Source organism: Hyperoodon ampullatus (assembly GCF_949752795.1).
Source record: "Hyperoodon ampullatus genome assembly, chromosome: 15".
NCBI classification, from domain to species: Eukaryota; Metazoa; Chordata; class Mammalia; order Artiodactyla; family Ziphiidae; genus Hyperoodon; species Hyperoodon ampullatus.
This window is the reverse complement of record NC_136928.1, coordinates 9,208,292-9,231,531: the sequence shown is the minus strand read 5'-3', so window position 1 is coordinate 9,231,531 and position 23,240 is coordinate 9,208,292. Positions and strand designations below refer to the sequence as shown.

Below are 23,240 nucleotides of genomic sequence, written 5' to 3'. Positions count from 1 at the left end.
TCATCACTGTTTTCCTAGGACTTAGTGCAGTGTCGGAACATAGTAGATGCTCAGTAAGCTTTTATGGGGGTAAGGGATTGAAGGAGTCTGTAACTCTGCCTGGAAAGGGAACAGAAAGTCTCTCTCTGTTCTAGATCCCTCATGATTCCATTATTTTTCTCCCTTCTCTCTTCCCCTTCACCTCTTCTCTACTATCTGAGAACTAATTGTTCCCTGTGGTTATTTTGATTTGGCATCAGGGGAAGAATGCCTACTTCCTGTCCATGGATTTCATCTTGCCATCTCAGGGCAGACACCACCCTTAACCTGCAGGATAGAGTCAGGGTATGACTCCTGATTTTTTTCATCCAAAGTTCACGCCTGCTTGATACTTCTGGCAGCATTGCCATCCCCTATGTGAAGAAAGCACATGAGCTCAGCCATGGGTCTCACCTCACTTCCCTCCCCTTCTGCATAGGTGGGTTCCCATTAAAGATTTCAGGTTCCTTAGAGAAGTGATCTTTCTAAATCCCATTTCCACGGTCATGTACCACCAGGCATCCAGACATGGTGCACTATCTGGCTTCCTCTGAGGAGCTGACTGGAATGACTGTCCGACCACAGGATTTTCCTGCCTGCTTCTCCAGCGAGGGACTGGATGTCAGGTTGGGGTGGGGTGGGAATTTGAGACAGCCCCAGTCCCCTTGGCATTGGGGTCTGTCCTTGGGACCCAGTCATACTTGGGTTTGCAGTCTGAGTCTTGGGATCTGAGAGCTAATATGAATGCAGCCAACAGGTCTGGGGTTGCTCTCTGCTTTCCATGGGTAAGGACTCATCTCCGGACTTCCAGTATCCTAAGAGGCAGTTAGTTGGATGTAAAAGTCCTGTGCAAACACAACGGTGCTCTTGCTGTCAGCAAAGAATCATTCCTTTGTTATTGTTTACTCTTGCCAATAGATGGCACTAACATATTTCATATTTGCCCTGTCAGCTGTCACTCTTCTACTGTACGGTCCAGCAGTAGGCGTCGCTACCGGCTCCTGCCCTCTTTACCCCAGGACCCTAATAACTCACTCTTGTGGCTGAAAAGCAACCCCCTTTTTCCCCCCACAAAGTGAAGCCTTAAACAGTGGTTTCGTCCAGGGGACATACTTGCAGATCTTATGAAAAAGTCCTTTTCCTGAGTCACCGTTTTGGGGTGTTGGGGAAGACGGGGATCTTTCTTCTTTGGAGCAAGTTCTCTTTAGGTGGGTCAATCACTTAATAGAAGAAACAACTGGTTCTAGGGTGGAGCACTGGAAAGGTCCAGGGCAGGGCGGAGTTGGGGAGGCAGCCCCTGCCCCCAGGAGATTGTGGTCTGGCTGGCGAGGCAGTGTGAATTCCTAGAAGGATACCCCATCTCTCAGTCCTTGGCTATTGTTGATGAAGGTCGGAGGAGTGGGAGGTTGGGAGGTGCTGGCCAGACAACGAAAACTTCCTGAGGAAGGAGGGTCAGATCCTTTGAGAAGGAGGTGGACATGCCAGGCCCAGGGGAGGCTGACTGCAGGAATACCGCACGGTGTCTTGTTTTGTACTTTGCAGGGCTCTCTGCATCTTCTCCCATCAGTGTGTTGGATTTTAAGAACAACCCTGTGAGGCTGGCAAGTCTCTGTTCCCAGAGGCCACGGCAAAAGTGAGGGCGGGTCAGCGAGCAGAAGCCACGGGGGACAGTTTCCTGCTGGAATGACCCTGGTGGATGGCCTGGGGTCTCAGTGAGACTGTGCAGGGCTGGCCTGGCCCCCTGGTCTCCCGTTTTCTAATCTATTTCTGCCTCTGAGTGCTGCCACCTGCCCAGATTTACAGTCAGATTTGCTGAGGGAGTTCCTGCTGCTCCTTAGTCATAAATTCCAATAAAAGCAAGCGATCGTATCTTGAGATTGACCACATTTTCCATAACTGAGATGGAATGTGCTTGAAGATGGAGATCTTGATACAAATGAAATTATTTACAAAACAGAAACAGACTCACAGACATAGAAAACAAACTTACAGTTCTCAAAGGGGGAAGGAGGGAGGGGATAAATTGGGGTCTTGGGATAAGCAGATATATATTACTGTATATAAAATAAACAACAAGGACCTACTGTATAGCACAGGGAACTATATTCAATATCTTGTAATAATCTATAATGGAAAAGAATCTAAAGAAGAATATATAGATATGTATGTGTAACTAAATCACTTCGCTGTATGCCTAAAACTAACACAACATTGTGAATCAATTATACTTTAATTAAAAAAGATGGAGATCTTGACATTTTACCTTTCCTTGATAGGTTTGGTTTAAAATAAAGACCTGGAAAAAAATACGTGAAATCTCTGAAAGGGAACTGCTTCCTAAAATATGGGCAGATTTGCTTGTGAATAAGAACATCGTCCCGAGAATTCTCTGATGTTCCAGTGGTTAGGACTCTGCGCTTTCCCTGCCGAGGGCCTGGGTTTGATCCCTGGTTGGGGAAGCGAAAAAAAAAAAAAAGAAAAAGAAAAAAGAACATCCTTCCTAGCCTAGTGAAGGAGGCATGTGAGCTCAGTGTAGGCACCCACTGTCCCCTCTGCTGGGAACCCTTCCCGTACTGTCCCTCCGGCCGACCGCTGATTCGGCTTATGTCCTCTGTGAAGGCCTCCTAAGTCCAGAGATGACCCTCTGCTGTCCTCTCAGTGTCCCCGTGGCAGCCTCTGCAGGAGACCTGAAGACTGCCTCTCCCAAAGGTGCAGCCTCCTCCAAAGCTGGGCTATGGTCTCTTATTCCTTGTACCCCAACTCCTAACGTGGTGTCTGGCACGTGGGAAGTGCTCACTAGTGGTTGTTGGCTAATGTGTCAGCCAGGTAGGACATGTGAAAGTCTGATTTCAGTGGGTAGAGCTTGGAAAGAGCAACAGGAAACCAGTGAACTTGTGGATACCTTGGCTAAACTGGGATACAACATCAGTGTGTGCTGATTACTTACAAAAGTGGATTACAGCGTTTCTGACAGCTGTGTAGATATAGACCGACATCTTAAAATTCACATTAAATCCAATCTTTTTGCTTGTACTGCGTTCTTTTGCTTTTTAACAGTCTTTCCCAACATTGCCATATAATATTTTTGTGTTCTTATACAGAGCGGGGCGAAGTGCTGCAGTTACTGTAAATGCCCCAGGAGCTGTGACATCTCGTCCTTGAATTAACCTGTCCCTGCTTTCACCTAAGAGCATCAACCCAGGTATTGTAGGTGGGCACAGTTTTCAGAAATTGGAGGTCTGGGCTGGGCCACTAGGTCCCCCAGCGGGGTCTTCCACAGCATGTCTTCACCTTGGCCATCCCCTTAATTTCTTATTTTTTGACCAGAAATGGAAAATTGAATGAACTGTGTCCCTATGGCTGGCTGTGATGTTCAGATGCCACAGACTCAGCTGTGTGTTTCCACCTGGGCACAGGCCTGCTGGGGAGTCATCTTTCCTTTTACTGCTAGTCTTTATTTGGACACATTTCTTAAGCACTCAGCATGGGCTGGGCGCGCTCTTTCTCATTTTGGGGATTCAAAGACAAAGCAGTTGTTGATCCTGACTTCCCCTGGCTCTGGGCGGCCCCTCTAAAGTCTAAAGCAAACTTAAAAAAGATAGGTCTTTTTGTACACATGCATGGATCCCACATGTGCTGCTGGGGTTCTGACCTCAGCTGGATCTGACCCTGCTTGGCTGCCTTTGGGGTCATAAGAGAAGCACTTCAAGGGATGCTGCAGCCGCATTTTGGCCCCATGTCCCTGCGAGCTCCTTTGAAACCCCGGCAGCCAGCTCTTGGTGGATCAGCTCCGCGGACGCGCTAGACTTTAGGAATAACACCCAGCGTGTCTCTTTAGGAGGGGGAGGAGAGCTGTCTGTCTCTCCTCCAAAGAATCCACCTGCCCAGCAGGATTAGGTGAGGCAGAGTCTGCCTGGCTTGGTGGAAAGGGGGAAGGGGAAAAGGAAGCATCCGGGTGCGACTGGGGCAGCTGTTACCTGGGACGCTGCAAGGAGCCAGGTGAGGACTCTGCAGGTGGAGGTGCTCTGTGGCCTAGGGAAGGAGCAGGGGGTCTGTCCCGGACCCTGGAGGTGGATGTTGTATCATGTCACACCATGGGCATTACAGCATCTCTGTTTTCCTCTCTCCCTCCTGATGCTTCTGTGACATCCTCCCTCCCCACACTCTTCCTTGAGGCCCTTCCCTTTTTCTTTTTTTCTTTTTTTTTTTGCGGTACGCGGGCCTCTCACTTGTGGCCTCTCCCATTGCGGAGCACAGGCTCCAGATGCGCAGGCTGAGCGGCCATGGCTCACGGGCCCAGCCGCTCCACGGCATGTGGGATCCTCCCAGACCGGGGCACGAACCCATGTCCCCTGCATCGGCAGGTGGACTCTCAACCACTGCGCCACCAGGGAAGCCCCTGTTCCTGTTTTGTAAATAAGTTCATTTGTATCATTTTCTTTAGATTCCACGTATAAGCAATATTATGTGATATTTGTCTTTCTCTGTCTGACTTCCTTCACTTAGTATGATAATCTCTAGGTCCACCCATGTTGCTGCAAATGGCATTATTTCATTCTTTTTTAATGGCTGAGTAATATTCCATTGTATATATGTACCACATCTTCTTTATCCATTCATCTGTCGATGGCCATTTAGGTTGCTTCCATGTCTTGACTATTGTAAACAGTGCTGCAATGAACATTGGGGTGCGTCTACTTTCTTGTTCTTATAAGGACACCAGTCATGTTGAATTAGATCCCACCCTAGTGACCTCATTTTAACTTACCTCTTTAAAGACCCTTCTCCAAATACAGTCACATTCTGAGGTACTGGGGGTTAGGGCTTCAGCATGAATTCTGGGGGGACACGATTCAGCCCATAATAAGGACCCAGGGTAAAGTTGCAGAGTTTGGACGGTGGGGGGCAGATTTTGGCGTCCTTTCGAAGGTGTCTCATTGTAGGTATCCACCTCATGGTGAAAACCTGTGTGTGCCATGGGGAGAGGCGAGGGGTTTCCAGCAGCGCCGAGTACACTGTGGGCACTTGCAGTGTGGCTGATTCTCTTGTAGCAAAGTGGTGTTTGAGGCTGTCACTAAAGGATGTTGTCACAGAACTTTAGGTGGCAGAAGTTATGGAATAAAATGGCAAGTTTAACTGGATGTTAATATTTATGGTATTCGAGAGCTTAGGGTGGAGCCAAAATGGAAGATGTAAGAACTGCCACTGGTTAATTTAAAATGACCGACTAGAAAAGAGTGTCATCTAAGAACTTCCCTGGCGGTCCAGTGGTTAAGACTCTGGGCTTCCAATGCAGGAGGTGTGGGTTCGATCCCTGGTAGGGGAACTAAGATCCCACATGCTGCATGGTGCGGGGTAAGGGGTGGGGGCGGAGAAAAAAGGAGTGTCATCTAGCTAGCTGATTTTTCTCATTTTGTGTCATAATTGATTTTAAATGGTATCTTTAACCTTTTTGCGGGGGTACTGTGTATCAAATTGACCCAGCAATCCAACTTCTATGAAGTTATCCCATGAAATGATTGAGCAAATGACACAGATGTATGCTGGTTGTTATTAATTGCAGTGTGATTGATGCAGACTATGGGCCCAGCCACTGGGAACTGGTTAAATTATGGTCTCTCCAGGTTGTTGAATCCCATATGGTTATTAAAGGTGCTTATGTAGATCATGGATCGCAGGGGCTGGGTAGGCAACAGGCATGCACGAAACTGGCCTGTGTTGGGAGTGGGGAGTGACATGAATTGTGGCATTTGTGGGGTAAATATGCCAAGTGAAGAGGACAGTGGCTGCTTGGTCCTAGTCGATTGCTGGCCATGTAGAAATGTGCACCCAGTGTGACCAGACCTTCCCATTTTTTAAATTCATAATTTGGAAGTATATTATATAATTTATTCTTTTTTCCCATTTTAGTGAGATATAATTGATATACATCACCATATAAATTTAAGGTACAGTATAATGATAGATTGTGAAATGATTACCACGATAAGTTTAGTTAACATCCATCATCTCCTATAGATAACAAAAAAAAAAGGACAAAGAAATTCATCCAATTTTCAGACTTTTCTATTTTTTTTTAAAGAGAAGTCAGAAGTCTGGGGTTTTCTGGGAAATGCCCTGGTTTTTAAATGTTGGTAAATACCTAAAAAAAAGCGAACCCATTGTGTAGTACTAATAAGATTTAGCTGTGAGCTGGATCGGTCATTAGGGCACCCATTTCCTACTTCTGATGCAGAATGTTCTCAAAGTGTGTGCTGGACCGGCAGCAACAGCATCACCTTGGAATTGTTAGGAATGCACAATTTTGGGCCACACTCCAGACTTCCTGAACTAGAAACTGTAGGCTGGGACTTGGCAATGTTTGGTCTAACCAGTCCTTCCAGGTGATTCGATGCACACTCAAGCTTGAGAACCATTGGTCTCTATTCTTGGTCACCATTCTGGTCCCTGTCCTTGTATTGCCTCTGGGAGTTACCTCAGGTTGCCAAAGACTCCTTTTTCTCCTCAGTTAAGAGCATCTGTTGCCGTATCCCCACTGGGCAGTTGTTCTTTTGCTGCCTTGTAGTGGCTTTTTTTTTTTTTTTTTTTTTTTTGCGGTACGCGGGCCTCTCACTGTTGTGGCCTCTCCCGTTGCGGAGCACAGGCTCCGGACACGCAGGCTCAGCAGCCATGGCTCACGGGCCCAGCCGCTCCGCGGCATGTGGGATCTTCCCGGAGCGGGGCACGAACCCGCGTCCCCTGCATCGGCACGCGGACCCTCAACCACTGCGCCACCAGGGAAGCCCCAGGAGGTTATATTCTTTGACTGAAATTTAGCTCGTTGCTCTGATTGAGATTGAGTAACTTTTAAAGAAAATTCATATTTATGGTCACGGTCAGAACAAGTATGATTCCCATCGAGTGAAGTCAATAATGGCCCGAATGGACCTACAGCCTCTCTTTCTTCTAGAATAAATTTCCTAAGGGCCATCCAGTTAGAGTCTTGGAGAAGAAAAATACATCAAGCTAACCCAGAAGTACCGGATGTAGGTACTTGACCATAAACCCAACACTTGTATTAATTTTAAAAATCTGCCTGGGATTTGTGACCATGATAGAAAAACACTGATTTATGCAAAAGTCCAAGAAATTAAGAAAACACTGTAAATAATCATGTGGGTCAGGTCTGGCATCTCGAGATAGCTGTCTACTTCTGATGTTGTCTTCTTGTCCTGCTGTGGGTATAGTTTTCTCCTCTGTTTGAACATTGTTTTAAGGTGATTTTGAGGTCAGCAGTCCTCTCAATAGACCAGTCCAGTGCAGGGGCCCTTCCTAAGTGGGAAATATGAATCCAAAAGTCAATTCCCTTCAGTTTCACTTCGCATGAGCTAGCTAAGAGTACCCGATAAGGGTCCTTCCATCTAGGTTGGAGATAGTTCTTTAAATGATGCCTTTTCCTGTATGCATCATCTCCTGGTTGCAGCTCATGGGGCACCTGGTCTTCATCCAACGATAGAATACTGAGATAAGCTTCAGAAACAAACTTGGAATGTCCTTTTAATAATTCATTTAAATGTAACAGTAATGTAATATAACCACAAGGAACTCTCTGGGAAGTGAGTATAGGCAGTAAATACAGAACTCAGTGAACAAAACTAGCATTTAACATTCACTGAAACATCTTTTTCTCTCTAAAATTACCCTAATTTCTACCACATACAGCCAAATTAAGACTAATTTGTTTGCAAAATAAGTCTGGTTAATGGGTCACATAGGCTCTCTTAAATTGGCTGGGCTGGAGCTTTTCATAAGGAACCTCAGACTGAGTTTTTAAAAGGCCTCCCAAGACCAGGAAAGCCACACCAAGCTCTTGCCACAGATTCTGCCTGTGATATCTATAGATTTGGGTGAATTCCTGTGTTCCTGAGGTCCCCAGAATATCTTGAGATTCCTGCACCTATCAGGAGGTGACCTTTCTTATTCATCTGATAAGGCTGCTGGGAACATAAGTTTCCCAATTTCTGGAGGGATCAGGTAGAGAGAAAAGATAAGTGTTTCAATTCTGCTTACAAAGGTATAATTTACCATGTGGCTGTAAGTCATAATTAGCTTGAGGGGAAAGGTTTCCTTATATCTGGAAAACACAGATTAAAAGTAAGTAATAGGGCTTCCCTGGTGGCGCAGTGGTTGAGAGTCAGCCTGCCGATGCAGGGGACGCGGGTTCGTGCCCCGCTCCGGGAAGATCCCACGTGCCGCGGAGCGGCTGGGCCCGTGAGCCATGGCCGCTGAGCTTGCGCGTCCGGAGCCTGTGCTCTGCAACGGGAGAGGCCACAACAGTGAGAGGCCCGCGTACCGCAAAAAAAAAAAAAAAAAAAAAAAGTCAGTAATATTTCAGACAAAAACTAAAAATTATGACGATATTCACGAGTTCACTCATTCCTATGTAACTAATCTTTTTTGCTAACAGTTTTATGAAGCTGTCAGGCTTTCCATTAGGATTCTTTAATTTCTTACCCAGTTCAGTGGTATGATCCAAAATTTATCAGAAATCTGTTCTTGTCAAAAAGTTCTTTCTATGAATCTTCTTGAAGATGAAGGATTTTTTGCAAAAGCACCAAAGTAAAACAATAACTGTCTATAAATGAGAAAATTCTTTGAAAGACATAGTTTAAACACCTGATTATAATGCAGTTGGCAAGGAAACTTGGCTACTGCTGTGACATACAGCGTTTTTTCCTTTTCTCAGTCTCAGGAATTGGAGATGGTCTGATAAGATAAGAATTCCTGTGCACAGGGAAAGAAATACAATTTTTTTCCTAGAAGGACTTGTTCCCTTAGGGTCAGAATTCTGAACAGATGTTTTGTCAAGCTAGCTTTCTCTAAGTAAACTGCGTATGCAAGAAAAGAGCCCCATTTGGGCCATTTTCATTGTGATATTTCCTTTAATACCCAATTAAATAACTAACTTGTAAGTATAAGTTTCGCTAAGTACATACACCTGGCTGGAGTGTTAGCTGGAGGCTGATTTCTGATGCCCCTTGTTTAGGAATGACTTTAGGCCTGCCCACCTAGTCACCCAGTCCAGACTGCCCAGTGTCTTTCAACTGAGCAAATCCCAGTGTCTTTCAACTGGGCTCCCCCAGTATCTTTCAGCTGGGGGGAGGCCACCTTTTTTCCCAGTGTCTTTCAACTGGTGGGCTAGGTACCTGTTATATATCACCAAATAGAGCTCAGGATCATCAACCAAATATCAGGAGATCCAAGAACCAGGAGAGGCTTACTTAAATTCGTTTGGACCTGCTGAGGAGGTGGATGGGCACAAAGGACCCTGCTGGTACCAAGGCTCTGGATCCTTATAGAGTTCAGGTGAAGGAGAGAAGTCTGCTCTGGGTCCCTTTGTGGTGGTTAAATCTGTTGACTGAAATAAAAACACTTGTGAGAGATGTGTTTCACTTTTATTTGGGGAGTTACTGAGGACTATAGCCCAGGAGGCAGCCTCTCAGATAACTCTGAGGAACTGCTTCCAAGAGGTAAGTGGGGCAGTCAGTCTATATGTGATTAGACGAAGGGGGTATGTGCAACCAGGCACACGTCTTGGTAAGAAGGTTGATGCTAGTCACAAGGAACAGATGTCTCTGTTAATGATTTTAGCGCTTTTCTAAGTATGGGAAGATGCTAGAATCCAGGTTCATAAAACATTTCTCCTAAAAATATCTGTCTGAAGGCCTGTTCTGCCAGTTTTCCCAGAGCACAGGGTACCTCATTTCTGATCTCCACCTGGAACTCCTTTCAGGGTGTGTTGAAGGTCAGTGACTGCAGTGGCAAGTGACTCAATCCTTGTAGAGCCAGATGGCGAGCGACATTCTTTATGGCAGAAGCAAATACAGTGTGTAGCCATTTTGTGAGCTGCTTACCACTTATGCCTATTTAGGCCCAGTAACCAGTCCAGATGTGGTTAAGTGTGTGAAGTTAGCTTTATTGTGCTTTTCATTTCATTCTTCATATCATTCTTCATAGCTTATTCCTCCTGGGGCTTGTCTGTCTTGTTGGTCTTGTCTATCTTGTTTTCCTTTAAACAATTTAAAGGAAAATTACCTTTCAGGGCAGTAGAAATGAAAAGAATGGAAATTTCTAGGAAGGGACTGAGACAGTCCTGAAGCGCTTAGCAGAGGTCGTAACTTTCACTGGGCCTTGGAGATGGAGAGATTGGTGTTAATTCTTATCATTACCCCAGCATGGTGTGGGATTTGGGGGAAGGAGGTGTGCTAGTCTGCTTGGGCTGCCATCACAGGCTACTACAGACTGTGTGGTTTAAACAACAGAAATTGATTTCCTCACAGTTCTGGAGGCTCACAATACAAAATCAAAGTGCTGGCTGGGTTGGTTTCTGATGAAGCCTCTCTCCTCAGTTTGCAGATGGCTCCCTTCTTGCTGTGTCCTCACATGGCCTTTTCTCTGCACAGAGAGAGGGAGCTCACCAGTCCCATTGGATCAGGGCCCCACCCAAATGACCTCATTTAACCTTTCTTTTTTTTTTTTTTTTTAAAGACCACATATATATATATATACATTTAAAATTTTTATTTATTTAGTTTTGGCTCTGTTGGGTCTTCGTTGATGCGCGCGGGCTTTCTCTAGTTGCGGCGAGCGGGGGCTACTCTTTGTTGCGGTGCGTGGGCTTCTCTTGTTGTGGAGCACGGGCTCTAGGCACGCGGGCTTCAGTAGTTGTGGCACGTGGGCTCAGTAGTTGTGGCTCACAAGCTTAGCTGCTCTGCGGCATGTGGGATCTTCCCGGACCAGGGCTCGAACCTGTGTCCCCTGCATTGGCAGGCAGATTCTTATCCACTGTGCCACCAGGGAAGCCCAACCTCATTTAACCTTAATTACCATCTCCAAATACAGTCATAGTGAGGGTTAGAGCTTCAGCCTGTGAATTGGGGTTGGGGGGGCACAGTTCAGTCCACATCCATAACAGGAGACGGATGTGCTCAGTCAGCCATGAAGTCAGGGCAGGATGTGGGCTGGGTGGACGGGGAGGGTGGTCGGGGAACCTGACCAAGGGAGGAGAGGGCTGGGAGGGTGTGCAGGAAGGCGGTGGCAGGGATTGCAGAAGAAGAGGCCCAGTCTGCCTGGTGCGTTCTTCCAGGTTCCCTCCCTGTCCTCTCCTGGTATTCAGGAATTGTCATCATTTACAAAATGACACTTCTTCAGGTCGGAACATCCCTGAAAATCAGTTTCTCTGGTCCTTATGCTTGAATCCTTTGTCTGAGAAGAACTCAGGTCCAAGTTTTGAGAAGCACCTTTCTCCCCCTGAAAAGCAGACCTCATGTTCAGAGATGTGTGTGGAAGCTTTAGTTCCCAAGTCTGGCACCATCTATTAACATGACACAAAAGGAGCTTGCCATGAGGGGTCGGTCTAGACTCTTCCAAGGGCATAGTCCCCTTTCAGGTAAAGAAGGAGAAGCGATTTTTTTTTTTTCTTTTTTGGTACGCGGGCCTCTCACTGTTGTGGCCTCTCCCGCTGCGGAGCACAGGCTCTGGACACGCAGGCTCAGTGGCCATGGCTCACGGGCCCAGCCGCTCCGCGGCATGTGGGATCTTCCCGGACCGGGGCACGAACCCGTGTCCCCTGCATCGGCAGGCGGACTGTCAACCACTGCGCCACCAGGAAAGCCCGAGAAGCTATTTTTAAGAGTGGCTGGGAAATGGGGAAATAAATGAGCTTGAGGGGGGACGTCCTGACTGCCTGGATACCCAGGTGAGGTGGGAGAGGCAAGGACCAGAAATCCTCCAGGTGTCTTGAAAAATTATGCGGGCGGAATGTTCTGAGGATGAGCGAGATCTTCCCCTTTGCTCCCCAACTATACTTCAAGGGACCGAATGGCTCTCAAAAGTGGACTAAGAAAGAAAGAAGACGCAACACCCCAACGCCCCAGAAGGTGAAGGCTGCGCCTGAACAGCTGCCAGGGGGCTTTGTCTGAGAGCTGGGCGGCTGGGGGCGGGGTGAGGTGGGGCTGACGGGAGCCGCATAATGGGCGGTGCCTTTCATATTCAGAGCGGCCCTTTGATCGGAGGGCGATGAAAGTGCTGGAAAGTGGAGAGGCTCGACGGGGGTGGGGGGCCTTTATCTTCGACAAAAAAGGCATCTGCCGGACTCCAGCCCCTCGCCCGCCCCTTCAGCCTGTGGGCTCCCGCAACAATGCCCCACCTGGGACCTGGGTCTCCCCACAGCTGAAGAAGCCTCGGGAAGGAGAAAGAAGTCTGCTGCACGTGTTGGACAGGGAGCTTAATGGATTCTTTGCACAAGCCCAGAAAGAGAGGGAGAGAGAAGAGGGGATGTGGGGAGGCAAGGGGAGAGTGGAAAGGGAGACATGGCGGGGAGAGCGGAGAGGAAGGCTGGCGTCTGAACACGGACTTAAACCGTCAGGTCATAAGCTTGTTACTTCTTCCAGTGAGCACAGCTTCTCAGAAGACGGTGCAGGTGAGGTGAGTACGTGTCACTGGACGGAAGCGGAAGAGTATTCAGCTGACAGGACATGGTTTCGGGGGAACCGATCATTTTTTTCCTAAAAGACAGTATAATAAAAGACAAACACTAAAGTGGAAGCAGAAATCTGTCTATCGAGCTGTGCTTTCGAAGGGGAAAAGTAAGTCCCTTTAAGTCTTTGCCCTGTTAGAAACTTCATGCTAATTGGAGTTTTATCATAATTGCAATAATTTCCACTAGTTCTTCCTTTCTTGCTGTCTCTTACCCCTCATACAATCTCAACCAATGCAGATGAAGAGACTTGAAACAAAACAATTGCTTTTTGGCCTGGAGATGAGTATTTTCTGCTTGTGGATGATTTTTTTTTTTTTTTGTGGTACGCGGGCCTCTCACCGTTGCGGCCTCTCCCGTTGCGGAGCACAGGCTCCGGACGCGCAGGCTCAGCGGCCATGGCTCACGGGCCCAGCCACTCTGCGGCATGTGGGATCTTCCCGGACCAGGACACGAACCCGTGTCCCCTGTATTGGCAGGTGGACTCTCAACCACTGCGCCACCAGGGAAGCCCAAAAGGATGGTTTTGTGGAGCTTTTCCCCCAGTGGTGGAAATGGACCTGACACAGCGATCTGGGGGAGGGCCATTAATTAACAGACAGGGAAGGCTCCGTGGAACCTCATCGCCTGTGCTGAGGGGGGAGAAACAAGGGAGGCAGAGAGGACAGAAAGTGAGACCAGGGCGTCTGCTTCCCTCGCTTGCTGGGATGGAGCAACGCAAGGACTCATAAGTAGATGACCGTCTGAGGTCATCACATCCAATCTCCCGCCCTGCTGGGGGCAAGAATCCTCTCTATATGGTCATTCCAATTTTTTTTTACGGCTTCATTCACTTTATTTTTCTCATATAAAACTCTGTGGTGGCTACAGCTGGAGCCTGAGCCCTCTGCACGGAAACTCTGGTGTGGGTCTTTACAAGATGGTCAGTGAATTCCTGATACGGAGAGTTGGTGAGCACTGTCTCTTTCCAGAGATCAGGAGTGAGATAACTGCAGGTCTTGGAAATGGCATCAAAAGTGGCCTTGGCAAAGTTGCCCAGGGTGGCAGCACAGCCCCTGGCAGAGGTGTAGCAGTCGTCAATTCCAGCCATCATCAGTAGCATCTTGGGCACAGGGGCTGAGACGATGCCACTGACCCTGGGGGCAGGGATGAGGTGCACCAGCACACAGCCACAGCGGCCAGTCACCTTGCAAGTTACAGTATGGGGCTTGCTGATCTTGTTCCCCCAGTAGCCTCGCCACACGGCCATGATGGAGAGCTTGGCCAGAATCATGGCCCCATGGATGGCAGCGGCTATCTGCTTAGAGCTCTTGACACCCAAACCGACATGTCCGTTGTAATCCCCAATGGTGACAAATGCCTTGAACCTGGTCTGCTGGCCAGCACAGGTCTGCTTTTGCACAGGCATAATCTTGAAAACCTCCTGCTTGAGGGATGTTCCTAGGAAAAAGTCAGTGATCTCAGATTCCTTGATGGGCAGAGGGAAGAGATAGCTCTCCTCCAGGGACTTGATCTTCAGGTCCTTAACCAGGTGGCCCAGCTTGGTGATGGGGAGCCACCCCTAGTCCTCAGCCTTGCCTCCATGTGCTCTGCGGCCCCGACCCTGGCTGTGACCCTGACCCCAGACGCCGCTGCCAAAGCTTCCGCGGAAGTCACCCGGGCCTCCCATATCCAGGGCCCCCAGGGGCCTCTGGGCCCTCCCGCAGCACCGGCGTCATACGCCATTTGGTGTTTTTACGAAGAGGAAGGGTCATTCCAATTTTTTTTTTTAAACATCTTTATTGGAGTATAATTGCTTTACAGTGGGGTGTTAGTTTCTGCTTTATAACAAAGTGAATCAGCTATACATATACATATATCTCCATGTCTTCTCCCTCTTGGGTCATTCCAATTTGGATTGAACAGTCCCAGTGTCAGGGAGAGCTCTGTTACTGTTCCCCAGGGAACATCCTTGTGCACTAATGAAACAAGAGGGAGAGGAGCAGGGCACAACCTTTAAAAGAGTGACACAGCCATAGGACATGACGAAAACTAGTGAGAACCAACTGGGTCCAAGATGGCGGAAGATTCGACTTCCAGTGGACCTTGAGCCTCATTACATGCTCATTGTAATACATTAGCATATGCTAAATGACACACCCACAGGAGCCATGACAGTTTTGAGGCCCAGCATAAAAGGCTAAAAAGTGGGCCGTGGCCCAATTCCTGGAAATCCCCACCCCTTCCCCCAAATACTTGGAATAACCCACCCACTCATTAGCCTATGAAATTACCCAGCCCATAAAAACTAACCACCCCATATTTCGAGGCCTCTTGCTTCTTGCCTTTCTATGACCCACACTCTGTCTTTGGAGTGTGTTTCTTCCAAGGCCTCTCGCCTTCTGAGATAGTGCACACTCTGTCCGTGGAGTGTATTTCTCTCTACATAAGTCTGATTCTTACCTCTCACTTCGTCTTCAAATTCTTTCACGATGAAGAAAGAACCTTAAATTCACTGGCAACACTAGCCTATTTATTACACACTTGTGCTTGTATGTCTATAGGAGTGATTCCTAGAAGGGGGACATGTACGTTTTCTCTTTTGATGGCTGTTAACAAATTATGCGTGTGTGGAAACACACACTGTATGGATACATACAAAAATGAGTACATGGCAATCATGGCGAGACAGGGAGCTCAAAAAGAAGGAAGGACTTTCTAATAGTTAAAAATGTCTCACAACAGAGCAGAGCCCCTGACTTGGGGTAACAGGTGTTCAAAAAGTAGAGCTTGGCACACTCTGGAGACCACTGGGAACCTCTCCAAGGAGGCAAGTCCCCCACTGGTGGCTTCTGTGAGTCCTTCTAAATACAATGCATTTTCTAGGTGAGGCTTGGAGAACAACAGAGGTTTTGCAGGACCCATTCAGAAGCACGCTGAGCCCATCTCCTTGCAGAGGCTTCCACTGGGCTCTGCTTGTCCTCTGCTGTGGACACAGGCCTATCTACTGTATCCCCAGCGGGGAGGCCCTGGATTCTGCTGGGACCCTCCCCTGGTGCCCTCAAGAGATAAATGAGTTTTTCCCAACAGGTCAGAAGTCTTCCTATGAGCCCAAGGGGGACACTCTGAAGATAGCAAGAATGGCTGACGGCAAAGCTTTAGGCAAAGCTGCTATTTTGCATGGTTGAGGACAGAAATCTTTACAGGTTTCAAGGGAAGTAGCCTGGTTTACTCTAAGGTCTTGGAGGCTCTTGGCGTCACCTTTTTTTTTTTTTTTTTTTTTTGATGTGGAGGACCAAACTATAGTTCTGGGGTGAGGAAGTGACTGTGATGGTTTCTCTCTGGGGTCTTCACCTGGGCCTGAGCTCCCACTGAGTGTTCGTGGTTATCCTTTACTGCCCTCTGTGACCTGTTGCCATCATAGGCCCTTTTGTCCTGTCCTCCTGCCAACAGCTATGCCTCAGGGCAGGGGCCCCATCTTCCTCCCCAAATGCAGTTCCACCTCCCGGAGGACGGCTGACTGCAGGGTCGGGGAGGGATTGCTGCTGCTATTATTATCATTATTGCAATTACTATTATTGTAAATACATCCTGTTGATCCCTTTGTTGTTGCCTCCAGGCGCTCAGCGTTCTAATATTCCACCACCTCCACCTCTCATCCTCTCTGCTCTAATGCATCTTGCTTTGCCCTCAGGTGCTGTTAACAGATTGACAGTGAGTGACAAGGACCTGTGTGAAGGTGTCTGTTACCCAGCAGTTTTCCTTTAAGAGAATTGGTTGTTGCTACGTCAGCACGGTAGCTTGGCAGGATGGAAACCATGTAGGAGGCATTAGAGAGGAATTAATTTTTTCATTTTTATTTATTTATTTTTTTTTTGCGGTACGCGGGCCTCTCACTGTTCCCTTTGCGGAGCACAGGCTCCGGACGCGCAGGCTCAGCGGCCATGGCTCACGGGCCCAGCCGCTCCGCGGCACGTGGGATCTTCCCGGACCGGGGCACGAACCCGTGTCCCCTGCATCGGCAGGCAGACTCTCAACCACTGCGCCACCAGGGAAGCCCTAGAGAGGAATTCTTGGAGCTTCCTGGTGCATTCCCAAAGCTGGACTGGAGAAGGCAGAATGTGGATTTCTTTTGAAATAATGTTTTAAATGGAGGTTTCTAGTTAGTTGAGTCCTCAGAACGGCTTATGTTTGTGTGGAAAAACCGTAGAACGGTACTGTTTCAGGAGCACGCTGGCCCCATCTGCCAACACCCTGATAGCCCACATCCTTCCTTGGGAGGATATGAGTCAGACGCTGAAAACTGTGGTGCGGAGAATTGTCAGTCAGGGTCGGAGGACTCAGCCAGTAACTCTCTGCAGCTCTCAGAAGACATTTCATATTTGAAAGAGTTGAATGTGGTCGGTATTCATCTCTTGAGGTTCTTAGAGCTCTGACCCTGACTGAATTCAGTCAATCGCTCGCAGCCCCGCCTGCATGTCGGAGTCACCTGGGGGGGAATGTAGGCGGTGCTTCACACTAGCAGGGCTGTCATTACAGAAGCGGCCCCTCCAAGGGGCTAGTGCACGTGCTTGTCCTGGTTTATGTGCAGCTGTTAGGAAGCATGGAGCAGCCCTGGATGCACCGTGTGGACTGATGCCTGGAGGAATGGAGATGCACAAGCTGCAGAGCGGTGCATGAGGCCTGCTAAGATTTATGTACATGATGATGTGATGGATAATGAGTTATAATCTGTGTTTTGGAAAAAAAATTGGCTTAGGAGGTTTCTGGGAAAACCAAACCATCTGGGTGTTTGGAAGGGGAGGCTTATCTGAGATCTTGGAGAAATGAACCTGAATCTTTGTAGGATTGTATGAAATCTTCAACTGTAGACTTCCGCCTGGATTTCTCCTTGGGATCTGCCCAAGTCAGGCTGAGCCCAGAGCAGAGGTCCCAGGACATCTTTGGATTAGGGGCAGTGGGGTCACCTCTGGGATGCCTCCAAGGGACTTCTGTATCCAACCTGCTTTCTCACTGGAAAGGCATAGGAAACCTTCATTTTGTCCCTTCTTGCTGTCAGAAATTTCCCTTTTCCTTTTCTATGATTTGCCTTAGTCATTGATTTAACCTTGTGGATAGAAAGTCTCAGCCTGCATTTACTTCAAAAACAATGGAAGTTATCTCTGTTTGCCAAGACTTGGCTTTTTATTCCTTGATTGTTTTACATTACACTGTAATGTATAGCTTCAGTATTTATTTATGGAAAAGTTTTTATTTGACTGCTTAAAGGCCAAAGGAGCAAAAACAAAAACAAAACCAAAAAAAGTGGAGGCGACATCTCTGCTTCTATCTATCTATCTATCTATCTATCTACCTACCTATCTATTATCTGTCTGTCTGTGTATCTATCTGTCCGTTTTTACATGCAGAGACTATCCTTGGAAAGAGATTCAAGACACTGGCAGCAGTGATTACTTTTAGAGAGGGTGATTGGGGAACAGGAATGGGAGGGAGATTCATTCTTTGGACTGTTAGAAATTTTTACCATATGCATATTATCGATCTTTTAAAAAAGTTATTTACTTAATTTAGTTATTTTTTGGCTGCATTGGTTCTTTATTGCTTTACGTGGTCTTTCTCTAGTTGCGGCGAGTGGGGTCTACTCTTGGTTGCGGTGCGTGGACTTCTCATTGCGGTGGCTTCTCTTGTTACAGAGCACAGGCTCTAGGCATGTGGGCTTCAGTAGTTGTGTGGCTCGTGGGCTCTAGAGCGCAGGCTCAGTAGTTGTGGCGCGTGGGCTTACTTGCTCCGCGGCATGTGGGATCTCCCCGGACCAGGGCTCGAACCCGTGTCCCCTGCATTGGCAAGTGGATTCTTAACCACTGCGCCACCAGGGAAGCCCCACATTAACTATTCAAAAGAGAGTAGAACTGAGATTGATATGCTTTATGAGTAGACTTTGCCCTCAAATTCTTTTTGTGTGTGTGTGTCCTTAAATTCTTACACTGAAATACTAATCTCCAGGACCTGTGACCGAGAACTTATCTGGAAATAGGGTCTTTGCAGATGATCAAGTTGAGATCATTGGGGTGGACACTAATCCAGTATGACTGTGTCCTTATAAAAAGAGGAACTTAAGACACAGAGAGACACACAAGGGAAAACGCCATGTAAATATTGGAGTTATGCTGTCACAAGCCAAGAAAACACCAGAAGCTAGGAGAGAGGCCTAGAACAGATCTTCCTCTTACACTTTCAGAGGGAGCCTGACACCACTAACACCTTGATTCTGGACTTCCAGCTTCCAGAACTGTGAGACAATATGTTTCTGTTGTTTAAATTACACAGTTTGTTCAGATAGTCCTAGCTAACCAGTGCAACATGTGAGGAAATGTTAGCAGAGACTCCAAAGAAAGGAATTGACTGGATACAGGATGCCTCTGGGGTCAACTTAGCCAAACAGAGTTGTTTCTTAGGAATTACTCCTCTGTGAGTCACATCCTGGAACCCCACATTTGTTAGACTGGCCCAGACTTTGCCAAGCACAGCAAGGAGAGTAAACTACATAAGGACAATTGACTGTGGATAATCCTTTGGAGAGGCCCCTGTAGGTTTCTGGGGAAGCTGGGTCTGGCCCTTAGTGGCTTTAGCTGGGGTGAGTTTGGGGCTGTGTATTGTTTTTGTGGACCCCTCATGTGCTCCCTGTCCTCTGCCTCAAGACGTGGAGACTTTCTGCAGGGACCTGGGGGTGGTGACCTCCTCTACTCAGGGACAGACACAAGTGGCCACCCTTGCTTTGCACCAGAAGTTTGCGGCAAGGAAGGCACCTCCAGCAGTGCCTCCGAGGCCCTGCCCCTGGTTGGACAGAGCTCTGGTGGCCCCAGGAGTGGACATTGAGCCGAGGTCTAGGCAGCAGAGGTGATAAAGGGCTGCTGTTTGGAGGAGGCAGAGACTCACCTCCTTGGCTGTGTGGTGGTGAAGATGGTAGCTAACAAGGGTTCAGAGTCACTGGGTGTGTTAGGCTCCAAGGAAACCCTGGCAGGGCCTCACTCAGAGACTTCTTCCTCAGGAAACCATGTTTGGTCTTTCTCCCAGGAGTCTAGTTTGTGTCAGTAAGAGCTTTTCTCTGTTAAACGTAAACTGCACCAGAGGCTTGCCCAGGTCCCTGCAGAAAGTCTCCACGTCTTAAGCCACGGAGGGAGGAGTTGGGGTGGCTGCCTTCTAGGAATCCCTGGGCCAAACTGTCCCTTTAGGTGCTTCTCTGAGCCTTCCTTTGGCTTTCATTGAATGCGTTTCATGGGACAGATAACGAGCCCTGTGTTTGGTGCTCAGGATCTTCCGGGGGGCACTGTGGGCTGGATCCTTGCTCTTTCCAGCCAAGAAAACCCAGCCCCTTCCGCCAAATCTCTTAGGTGGGCACTTGAGGCAGAGTGGTCAGTGGCTTATCCGGTGCTTGCTTTTCATCTGCAAGATGCTTAAGGCCTCTCAGAAGTAGTTAAGCTATAAATAAGCACAGGATTAAAGCCTCCAAGGTTAATAGTTAGAAAGTTGTAGCAGCTCTAGAAGAAAAGACTCGGTGAGTGTAGGAAGTTGTGTTAGAGATTTAAAAAGGGCGTTTCTGTGGTTTTTTAGGAAAAAAAGAAAGACTTAGCACCAACTCAGACACATGCACAGTTCACTGTTCACACTTCCTTAAAAGACATGTATTTGTAGTATGGCCGCCTCAGAGTTGCTGGGTGCCACAAGGAAGGACCTCCTTCCTGCCAAGGCAAAGCAGCAAAAGGCTAATCTGGGAAGGGTTTTGATTTGCTTGTGGATGGGCCGTCCTAGCAAGCCTGAAATCATAGAGTGAAAGTTTAACTTTGGGCCACTGCCTCTGGGAGGGTGATGTCTTTCTGTGATACACCAGCCCCCTACTCCTCCCCCTCTTCTTTTTTTTTTTGTTGCCGTTTGCGGGCCTCTCACTGTTGTGGCCTCTCCCGTTGCGGAGCACAGTCTCCGGACGCACAGGCTCAGCGGCCATGGCTCACGGGCCCAGCCGCTCCGCGGCATGTGGGATCCTCCCGGACCGGGGCATGAACCTGTGTCCCCTGCATCGGCAGCCAGACTCTCAACCACTATGCCACCAGGGAAGCCCCCCCTCTTCTTCTTGTGTTTTTTTTTTTTTTTTTTTTTTTTTTGCGGTACGTGGGCCTCTCACTGTTGTGGCCTCTCCCGTTGTGGAGCACAGGCTCTGGACATGCAGGCCCAGTGGCCATGGCTCACGGGCCCAGCCGCTCCGCGGCACGTGGGATCTTCCCAGGCCGGGGCACGAACCCGTGTCCCCTGCATCGGCAGGCGGACTCCCAACCACAGCGCCACCAGGGAAGCCCTCTGTTCTTTATTAGTTGACACAAGAATGACCTTTCATGACACCTTTCAGATCCATTACACTCTCTCTTTCTTGATGATACTTGGTTGGCCAACCACTCAATTTCCAGAATTCTAGGCTAACCCAGGATTACGACTGGCTTTCTGCTCCCTATCCTGTGCTTCCCCGCACCCGCATCCCCAGCCTCTGCTGTCCCCAGACCTTCTGTTGCTTGAGGACCACAGGCTGCCAGGGAACCTTCAGGATGAGCACCATTAGCCAGGTTACTGTCCTGATGTTCTTCTTCCACCAGGGACTGTGTGTAATTCTGAATAGGGACGTGTCTGAGATCTTGAATAACTTAATGCACTAAACTCCCCGTCAACCATTTTAATGTCTCAAGGACATTACTTCTTCCTAGGTAAATGGGAAGACTACATTTCCCAGCCCCTTTGAGGATTAGGCAAGGCCATGTGACTACTTCTAGCCAATGAATTGTGGGAATTCCAGGCTGAGGCATTTAAGAACTGTAGGTCGCCTGCCATGTTCACTCCATTGCCTCCCATGGAAACCGATGGGAGAAGAGTGTCACAAGATAAACCAAACTGGATTCCCAAGGGACTAGACAGATGAAAGAGCCACTAGCTCACTCAGACTTTGTGTGAGCAAGCTACAGACATTTGCTAAGCCATTGAAATTTCAGGTTTAATTTGTTATTGTGGCAGAGCTTAGCCTATCCTGATTTATACCAGGAGAATATGGGAGTTTAAGAGAATGGAGGTTTGGTAGGGACAAGCATTTGAGGAATAAGTCCAAATGCAGACCTCCCAAAGCTGGCTGAGGGATAAGCTCAAAGAAAACGTGAGTCTCTGGGGGTAAGATTTACTCCCCCACATTAGGCCTAATACTCCTCTCCTACCTCCACACCCCATTTACTTTTCTGAGCAGTTTGGTGAGTCTGGCTTTTCTGGAGATGCTCCCTATTTGGCTTGGCTGACGAAGTTTTGCTGGGCTTCCTTTATAAGTGTCCATCCTGCCTCAGACTTCAGTTTTTGGCAGAGTCATTTCTAAACCTTATTCGTTCAGTCAAAATTTATTGAATGTTTACAGTACGTCATGTCCTGTGTGCCAGATGGGAAGGATGCAGAGGTGAGGAGGACACGATCGCTACTCTTGGGGTGGCTACACAGGGCGATGCCATTAGCAGTGTAATAGAATAGTCACAGGAGGCTCTGGGCAAAGAGGAGATGGTCTCACTGTGCCTGGGAGTTAATGACAGAGGCTTCACGAGGAGGAGATTCTCCTGTTGCTATTTCAAAAGACACGTGTGTGTCTTCCATAGAGATGAGGCTAGGAGAAGGCTTCCAGGCAGAGGGAACAGTGGGCGTGTGCAATCGCAGCAGCGCAGTTTCCCTGGCACGCTGCTGGGGCTGCATCGGCGCGGAGGTACAGATTGTACCGGAGGCAGGCCTTCTGTATAAAATTGGCTTTGGGAGATTGTCTGCGTTACCACTTAATGCTTATTGAATTTGTGTTTTAATGGAGAGTTAATTTTTTACTGAAAAAAATAAAAAGCAAAAGTAAAAAGGTTTTTAGAAAAAAGAAAAGTAAAAATCTTTTGACTGGTTAGGAATCAATGCCAAGGAAATAATTTGAGAAGAGAAAAAACTTTCTGCTCCCAGATGCTCTTGACGGTGTTATTCATGATAGTTTTTTAAAAATGAAGACCTAACTATTTGACAATAGAAAGTTTAGCTAAGTGATGGCCTATCACATGCAATGTGAGGCTAGGAAATCTGTTATGTGAGGAGATGCTTACACTGTCACACAAAAAGTGCAGGGTACTAATTTTTTTTTAATTGAAGTATAGTTGATTTAGAGTGTTGTGTTAATTACTGCTGTACAGCAAGGTGACACAGTTAAAGATACTAAATATTATGTATAATACAATCAATTGTATAAAAGGTATAGAATAAACTGAAAGAAAATATACTCAATATATACCCACATGTTGTTAAAAGCAGTTATAACTCGAGTGTTGAAATTATGGGCAATTTAAAACTTCTTTTGTATAAAATTTTCTGTTTTCTAGATATAGTGTGAGTGCCACTCTTATCTGGGTGAAAAAAAGCTTTAGTGTGCCTTTCTTTCTGATTCCTTTCCTGCTTTCCCATTTCCCTCTCTCCTCCCTCCTCTAACCCTCCCTCCCTTCTTCCCAATTTCAGACTCCTAGGTCTTTAGCATAAGCCTAATAATTTAAATTAGACCATATGATAAAAGTCAGTTACGCTACTTGGTAGCAGCGTACCTCGTGTACAGCATGGTGGTGAAGATCTCGGGCTCTGGTATTGAACTGTTTGGGTTCACACACTTTGTGGGGACACTCTGGTTTACTAA

The 23,240-nt window shown here is 47.6% G+C and overlaps 1 protein-coding gene and 1 pseudogene across 2 annotated transcripts in view; one reads left to right on the top strand and one right to left on the bottom strand.

Annotated features, from left to right (window-relative positions):
* The window catches only part of TRABD2A (TraB domain containing 2A), a gene marked incomplete at its 5' end in the record, with an annotated part of 53,529 nt that overhangs the window by 13,258 nt on the left and 17,031 nt on the right, over nucleotides 1–23,240 (top strand).
* LOC307064739 (small ribosomal subunit protein uS5-like) lies at nucleotides 13,459–14,260 on the bottom strand (annotated as a pseudogene). Its single transcript has one exon. The product of its transcript is annotated as a small ribosomal subunit protein uS5-like (transcript).